Here is a 9,161-nt window from a genome sequence, read left to right as displayed (position 1 = left end):
CAGGGCACCTCCTTCGGTCAGCGGGGTCATATACCAGCAATGTGTAGGGCAGACGCCAGCAGTGGCTGGGGCCAGAGCAAACCAGGGGTGGGGTACCCTTTTGCTCTCTCTTTCTACACCCCCTTTTCTTTCTCTTTTTCTCTCTCTCTTTTGGCTACCCTCGTCACGCTCATTCCTTTTTCCTCTCTGCCCAGTAGACTGCTGAAAGAGGGACAGGTAGCATTTGCCAGATGTCTGAAATGACTGCTTGCAGAGGGCTTTTGACAGGCCAAGAGCTGCATGGAAACCTAGGACTGGTAGTTGCTCACCCCTTGTCTAGGCAAAACTTCTCTCCAGCCAGTTCAGGAATAAAAGCTAAACATTCTGACCTGGCCACTGGTAGTCAAGCAATGGATGGCCAGGAAATGTGCTTCGGAGGGCGTGGCCACCTTTAAAGGGTAACCATAGCCACTCATTTGGCAGAGCTGCCAAATGCCAGGAAGTTGATCAGCTGTCTCCTCACTGTGAATTCCTTCTAAGGGGTGGAGGCAAAGCCCCCTCCCACATAACGCAGGTTAGGAAAGTACGGTAACTGTGCTCTGCCTCCCAAGAACAGGACTTTGCCATCGCTGCTGAAACACACAGTGCTCACACACACACCTACTGAGGACAAATCCTGTTCATACAGGTCCCAAAAACTGTTACCTGCAGTACAATTTAGAACTGAACTTTGGTTTGACTGTAGTTTATGTCAGCCAAGTTCTTTGCTTTCAAAATGTCCCCATATGATAACAAACAAACAAACAAACAAACAAACAAATTCCTTGCCTTTTGGGGCAGAATGTTCTACAAGTATGTAAATTAGACTGTGTATGTGGTGACAGCTGTAGGGATTAGCATGCTTAATCTTCCGCCTGGTAGAAATGCGCCCAAATGTGATGTTTTCTTCCATATGGGTTTTTTTTTCTGAATTTTTATAAAAATTGACATAAAAGGAAGCAGCAGATTTGGGGAATTCCCATATAAATCCCTGCTCTACTCACGGATCAAGGCAGAGTTACGAAAATATCTTATTAATTTTTTTTAAGAACCCTTTTTGAAACTTGTTAGTCATACTGATAATAGTAATTAATTTGGTGACTGCTTGGTCACAGAGGACCGTTTGAAATATGATGATATTTCCGATGCAGAAAGCATTTCTGTGCAGGAAATAGAATGCTACACAAATCTTAAGATTCTGTGTGAAGATTACAAAAAAATACTCTTTAGTTGGTACCAGCTTCCCAACAATGTACACTGCATGCACACATAGTAAAATAAACAAGCATAGGATTCTCCCATACGGATTCCACATGAGTTTAATTTCAAAACTGATACATCAAATAACTAATATGAGATGTAAGGCAGAGGCTTGGTGTGCTGTGGTCCATGGGATCATGAAGAGTCAGACACGACTTAATGACTGAACAACAACAAAGGCAGAGGTGGGAGACCTCTTTTCTGTCAAGGGCTGGTTATGACCTACAAAGTTCTACATGGCTTGGTACCAGGCTATCTAAAAGACTGCCTTCTTCCATACAGGCCTGCCCAGGTTTTAACATCTTCAGGAGAGGCCCTTCTCTCAGTACTGCCATGAGGCGTGCTCGGTGGTGACAAGGGAGAGGGCCTCCTGCGTGGCTGCTTCCGGGCTGTGGAACTTCCTCCCAGAGGTCTGGACTGAATGCCTGTGGAGTATTTGAAAAAAGTAGGCTGAGGGCATTTGAAATTAGGCTGAGGGCCGCAGGTTGCCCACAACTCTTGTCCTGGTATTTCTTTTCTTAGACCCATTGAAATGAATGGGATTTAAGAGACTAACATTGGATGGAACCCATAGGGCAGTATCCAATGGGATGCTACTGTTAACATACCATACATTGTGCCAGGATAAACTATGGTAGTACAGTACCAACAGTGTTAGCTGGCATGTCAATTTATCGAGGGAATCAGCGGGGTGTGCCAGCTAACGCTACTGGAGTTGCATTAGAGTAGTTTATGCTAGTGCAATGTAATTTAAGTTAGCAGTTGCACCCCACTGGATAGTGCCCATAATCTGATAAAATTCAGCTAAAGGACTATCACGTGAAAATAAAGGGGAATGCAAAAAGTGGGCAGACCTTGTGCACAATCACAACATCAGGAACAGGATGTTCCTACAGGACAGTTCCTCGGTGTGCAGGGGCCTAATCCTGACACTGCCTTTGTCTGGATCTCCCCTGCAGATTGCCTCTAAAGCTCATATCATAGGAACAACTGAAGCTGTGTTATACCGAATCAGGTTATTGGTCCAGTTAGCTCAGTGTTGCCTGCACCAGGGGTGGGCAGAAGGTAGATCTCCAGAAGCTTTGGACATCAGCTCCCAGAAGCCCCTGGAGCATGGCCAATGGTCAGGAATGCTGAGAGATGAAGCCCAAAACATCTGGAGAACTACTTTCTGCCCATCCTTGGCAGTGGATCTCCAAGGTTTCAGTCAGGAGGCCTTCCCAGGCTTTCCGGGAATGCCAGGACCTTTTATATGCAAGGCATGTGTACTTCCCCTGAGGTACAGTCCTTCTCCTCTGTAGATATATTGATTTTAATGGCAACTGTGTTTTGCCTTCTTTCTCCTTTAAGGTTCTAGTATTAAAAACAAAACAAAAACCACATGATAAATTGTTAGGAATTTAGTATAGACAGAGTCAAGGCAAAGCTGTTTTTAGCCAGTCCCACTGGGCTTTAGAGTGGATATATTAAAGGGAAGTTATAATGTGTGTTTGTTCTAGCCTTTTTATCTACACATATTTTACGAACAAGGGGTTCCAGTGGTGAGAATTGTGTGTTTATTTTTGACAGTCAGAGGGGGGCTAAGCTTTTGATTCCAACTTTAGGTTCCAGTGAACTGCCTCAGGCAGTACACATATAAGATGGCAGAGACATTCAGAAATTATTTGGATGTATCTTGCCTGACTTGACAATTTCCTCCTTATGCCACTAGCAATTGTTTCTTTTGATTCTGTCTCTGCATTCTAACTCACTATACCTTCACAAAACAAAACAAAAATTAATATCCAAGCTGAACTTTGATGAATTTTATTCAGTTGGGAGTTAGGAAGAGAGGTAAAAAGTACTGTTAGGATACCAGGAGGGAAAGTCTCCAAAATTCTCCTTTCTCCTGCAAACGGCAGTGTGTGGGGGTGGGGGTGGGGAGGGCATATCAAAGCTGTCTGAGTATGCCTTTGCAACATCAGTAATTCCCATTCCCATATCTATTTACAAGTTTAGAAAATGCCAATTAGCATGCAAGTCCTGTACATTCTATGCCACTAATTCAGAATTCAGGAGGTGCCTTAGCAACTATCAGGTTCTCACCTAAGTCTAAACTCATTACATTTGAGGACAATGCACCCAGAAAATGCAGATTATGTTTATTAGGGAAAGCGGCGGTCAGGTGAAAAAGAGCCAAATGAGAGTAAGCAACACAGCCACTGCAGAAGCCACTGCAGATGTGAAAAGCTTAGTAGCACGGAATTCAGAGGCTCATGAAAGAAACTGTGAGAAGGGAAAAGGTAATTGAGTGGCAGTAGACAGTTGGTACCACTCCTTCATTTCATTGCCAGATTATAGCCTTTAGAGAAGAGGGATGCACCATTCAGCTGAGAGGTGGGAACAGGTGTGTGTGTGTGTGGCTGGTCTCCTTTCATGTCATGGTTTCACCAGATTATGGGAGGCATTTTGGGGGAGGGAAGAGGACTTACCATTTATTTATTTCATTTATATCCCATCTTCTCTTCCAAAGGGACTGAGGCAGCAAACATGATCCTCCTCCTTTCCATTTTATCTTATTTATGTTATTTATTGCATTTATACCCTGCCTTTTGTCCTCTTGCAAGGAACCCAAGATGGCTTACATTATCCTCCTCCTCCTCTCCATTTTATCCTCACAACAACAACTCTGTGAGGTGGGTTGGGCTGAGAGTCTGTGACTGGCTCAAAGTCACCCAGTGAGCTTCCATGGCCGAGTGGGGACTAGAACCCAGATCTCCCAGTGTCAGGAGCACCCTAGCTGCCTCTTAACAGTCCCCTCCAATAGCCAACTCAGGACACAGACGACGAGGATTCTTTCCAAGGCTTTATTCCGTTATGACTCTTTCAGATACTAATCACTAGCGACTAAGCAAGGAACTGCACTGGGGTAGATAGCAGAGTAGTCTAAGCTCCAGGTAAGGCAGTTGGTCCCCGTTTGAAGGAGAACTGCGGGAAGACTCTGAACTTATGGGCTATGGAGAGCTCCTCCCTCTTACCCTTGGGTCCTTGGGGTGTGACCGTTGTTTGAGCACCAAACGAGCGGTACGCCTCCTCTCGCCACCCTCCATCTGTTGTCGCTCCCTGCGTCTGCGCCGAGCATCCAGCAAGCCCCCCTCCAGCACTCTCTCACTGCCAGGGTCACTACCTATCCCAGGAATGCTGGCAGGAGGAATCTCTGCCAGCTGCTGTGCTTGTGAGAGATGAGCGAGTTCCTCTCCCACGGATTGCTGTTCTTCCTCAGAATCAGAACTGCTCTGGGGCTCTATGGGCTCAGTTTCCACCCTGACACCCAGCTCCTAGTCCAACACTCTTGCCACTACACCACACTGGCTCTCTTTCACAACAACCCTGTCAGATAGGTTAGGCTGAGAGGGGCTGGCCTAAGGTCACCCAGTGAGCTTTCTGGCTGAGTGGGGACTTGAATGTGGGTCCCCCTCAGTCCCAATCCAACACTTTAACCACTACACCACACTTCACTGGCTATGAGTGGGAAGGGGGCTTCTTACCTTTCTCTCCCTTCTCCTTTCTCCATATTCCCCCCCTCCCCACTTTTCAATCACTGCTTTATTTTCCTTTCACAGTGATATGTTGGGCATTACAAATCTCAGCTATAGGATTATTTACAAATTTTGGTTTTCTACTATCATATGACAACATTAAACCATCATACAAATATTTTGCGTAAATTAAACCTGATGATTAAATCTGCAGATGTCGATGCAAACAATGGAGCAACTCAAGTTGAGTAACCTTGCTTTATGATGTCTTGCTGGGATACTGGTGGACAAGCGGGGGATGGGGGACCAGATTCATAAGGCTCATATGCTACATATTTCCAACCCTACTAGGAACAGTGGCAAAACAAACAACATCAACAACAACATCAACTCTTGCCTGCCTCAACAATAGTGATCTTTCTTTCCAAGAAGTCTGTCCTGTCCAGATGGAGCCTCAAATTCTATTGTTATGTTGCTGGTTACTCTGAGATCATTGTCCCAAGTAATTCCAGATACAAGTTAAACCTGTGTATTGTGTGAATGTACTAGGCCAGATATGTACAGGGTACAGTTATACTGCTAAGTACACTGTGGTGCAACTAGGGCTGGACTATGGGTTTAGGTCATTGGCCATGCACCCCCAAAGGCAGTGTCTGATGTGTTCCGCTGGCTGCTATTCAGACTTGAGGAAATATTTAAATTTAAAATGGTGCACAGCATAGGTTACCAGCCTGCCACCAAAGCATTGTCTTTTCTATGTTGGCGGGCAGCAGACAAGTCAGCAGGGAGAGGAGAAGGAGAGGAAAGGAGTGTCACTGCCATTGCTGCTCCTGCCTGACAAAATTAAAAGAAAAGAAAAGAAAAAAGCAGTGTGGGCAGGGCAAGCAGCGAAGGGGAGAGGGCCTCTGGAAAGCACCTTGGCCAGGGCCCCCTCAAACCTGTTGGCACCTCTATACATCCAAAGGGAACGGTTAACTTGAGTATAGGGTCATATCAGCAAGAGGTAGACATCCTTATAGGATTATTGGAGACAAACCTCCCACTGGCAATGTTTTGAAAAGTAAGTTTATTCCAGTTTCATCAGGCTAGTATCAGGGGTTTATGTATTTGCTCAGGTGTAAGTATTTGCTCGTATCCTTCCCAGTGTGTCTCTGGGAAAGAAGAGAGAAAGAGCAAAAGAGATCTTGGCCAGAACCCTGCTCATGCTGCCGCACTGCCAAAGCTGCTTTTCAAACATTAGAAGTCAAAAAAAGGGAAGGGGAAGATAAGAATAAAGGTAAGAAGCAGCCCTTTTCACTGCAATGGTAAGCCTTCTTCCCTTTCCTGAAACCATTCTGTGAGCTGAATCACAGACCCCTCCCTCCCTCAAACCGTCACCCGCGATTTGCTGCCTGTGAATAGGGTGGTGAATTGGGAGTGGCACTTTCAGTCTGCCTCTTTCATATGTGTGTGCACATGTATGATGGTGGAAGTGGAGCATTGACCTCTGCAACATTTGTACAACAATCTCTCAAAGCAGGTGTAAAGGCCAACCAGTTATGCCTGATTGTCACAAACCTGTTCTTAGGTGCATTGACCAGGGCCAGCCCCAGGATAAATAGTGCCCTGGGCTAGAAGTGCTTTTTTTTGGGGGGGGGACCCCATAGTCACTTTTGTAGGGTCACCCAGAGGATTTATGGGGCCAGGTGTACCATCGCTCAGCCACTGTGCTGCAGTTTGCACAAGCCAGAGTTCAAAATGACACATTCTGAGCAGTGGCAGTGCACTATGCAACTCAGCAGAACTATCACAGGTTTTCTTTATAATATGTTTTTGTTTTGTAGCAGTTCCTATCTTTTGGTAAGCATTCTTTATTTTAGAATATCTATTATTTTTATCTTTAAAATTAATAAAGAAAAGTTATACATAACAGAGGTATCCAGCTGACCTCTTATGGCTTTATTTTATTATTATTTATATAGTATTTACAGTATTTGAAGTACTAAGCACTCGGTAACATTGCCTCAGAGTAAAGCTATGTTCCACGAATTTTCCCCTAGCACAAATGACACCAAAGTGGAAACTGGAAAAGACACATACTTTAAAGCTAACTGAAGAGAAATCATTTTTGCGCTTAGTAGCCAAAGAACCTGTAGAACCTTGAAAGAAAGGTTACAGACACTTGCTGTTGGCCACCCTAGCTCACTGCCGGCAGTACATTCAAAAATACAGCCACTGAGCTCAGCTTGGCAGCCCCCTTAGTTTAGCCTGGCATCCTCCTCAGCTCGGCATCCCCGGCAACTGCCCAGCTCACCCACCCATAAGGCCTGCCCTAGTGTTGACAGTGCCCTTTTACACAGAGTCTCGTGGGTTCTGAGGTTGCTGTTGCCAGATTCCTTTTTCTCCTTTTCTTCCTGTATTGGGGAACCATCACATTTAAAGTCAAAACTCACCATACTGCTGGAGAGTGAGTTGGAGTGAAAGTCAGAATTTGACTGCAGTTAACCACATCTGTCAGTCATATGGTTTTATGTTCACTAATGAGTATAATGTACATGGTAGGAGTAGGCCCTCCTCTCTGTCCTGCCTCTATCAGAGGCACAATTAGCAGAAACATGAGAGAGGGTCTTTTCGGTCACTTGTCCCAGGCTTTTGAACTCCCTGCCAAAGGAGGCCAGGGTAGCTCCATGTCTGTTGTCTTTCTGCCAGCAGGCAAAGACATTTTCATTCAGACAGGCTTTAAGCTGACTTGTTGCTGAAGTAGGTTTTAATCTGGTGGGTGCTACTATTTCTTTCTTATGTTGTTGTTGTTTATTCGGTCAGTCGCTTCCGACTCTTGGTGACTTCATGGACCAGCCCACGCCAGAGCTTCCTGTCAGCCATCGCCACCCCCAGCTCCCCCAAGGTCGAGCCCGTCATCTCCAGAATATCATCCAGCCATCTTGCCCTTGGTCGGCCCCTCTTTCTTTTGCCTTCCACTTTCCCTAGCATCAGCATCTTCTCTAGGGTGTCCTGTCTTCTTATTATGTGGCCAAAGTACTTCAGTTTTGCCTTTAATAATTCCTTCAAGTGAGCAGTATGGCTTTATTTCCTGGAGTATGGATGGGTTTGATCTTCTTGCAGTCCAAGGCACTCTCAGAATTTTCCTCCAGCACCACAGTTCAAAAGCATCTATCTTCCTTTGTTCAGCCTTCCTTATGGTCCAGCTCTCGCAGCCATAGGTTACTACAGGGAATACCATTGCTTGAACTATGCGGACCTTTGTTGTCAGTGTGATGTCTCTGCTCTTCACTATTGTATCAAGATTTGTCATTGCTGTCCTCCCAAGAAGGAAACGGCTTCTGATTTCCTGGCTGCAGTCAGCGTCTGCAGTAATCTTTGTGCCTAGAAAGACGAAGTCTGTCACTGCCTCCACGTTTTCTCTCTCTGTTTGCCAGTTATCAATCAAGCTGGTTGCCATAATCTCGGTTTTTTTGAGGTTTAACTGCAACCCAGCTTTTGCACTTTCTTCTTTCACCTTCATCATAAGGTTTCTCAGCTCCTCCTCGCTTTCAGCCATCAATGTGGTATCATCTGCATATCTGAGATTGTTAATGTTTCTTCCAGCAATTTTAACTCCAGCCTTGGATTCATCAAGCCCAGCACGTCGCATGATGTGTTCTGCGTACAGATTGAATAGGTAGGGTGAGAGTATACAACCCTGCCGTACTCCTTTCCCAATCTTAAACCAGTCTGTTGTTCCGTGGTCTGTTCTTACCGTTGCTACTTGGTCGTTATACAGATTCCTCAGGAGGCAGACAAGATGACTTGGTATCCCCATACCACCAAGAACTTGCCACAATTTGTGATGATCCACACAGTCAAAGGCTTTAGAATAGTCAATAAAACAGAAATAGATCTTTTGCTGAAACTCCCTGGCTTTCTCCATTATCCAGCGGATATTGGCAATTTGGTCTCTAGTTCCTCTGCCTTTTCGAAACCCAGCTTGTACATCTGGCAATTCTCATTCCATGAATTGCTGGAGTCTACCTTGCAAGATCTTGAGCATTACCTTACTGGCATGTGAAATAAGTGCCACTGTTCGATAGTTTGAACATTCTTTAGTTTCCCTTTTTTGGTATGGAGATATAAGTTGATTTTTTCCAATCTGTTGGCGATTCTTGCGTTTTCCAAATTTGCTGGCATATGGCATACATCACCTTGACAGCATCATCTTGCAAGATTTTAAACAGTTCAGCTGGGATACCATCATCTCCTGCTGCGTTGTTATTAGCAATGCTTCTTAAGGCCCATTCAACCTCACTCTTCAGGATGTCTGGCTCTAACTCACTGACCACACTGTCAAATCTATCCCAGATATTATTATCCTTCCTATGCAGATCTTCT

This window comes from Heloderma suspectum, chromosome 3, assembly GCF_057233095.1.
Source record: "Heloderma suspectum isolate Gila_16-S chromosome 3, 16-S_ref, whole genome shotgun sequence".
In the NCBI taxonomy this organism is placed as follows: domain Eukaryota; kingdom Metazoa; phylum Chordata; class Lepidosauria; order Squamata; family Helodermatidae; genus Heloderma; species Heloderma suspectum.
This window is presented reverse-complemented; position numbering follows the sequence as displayed.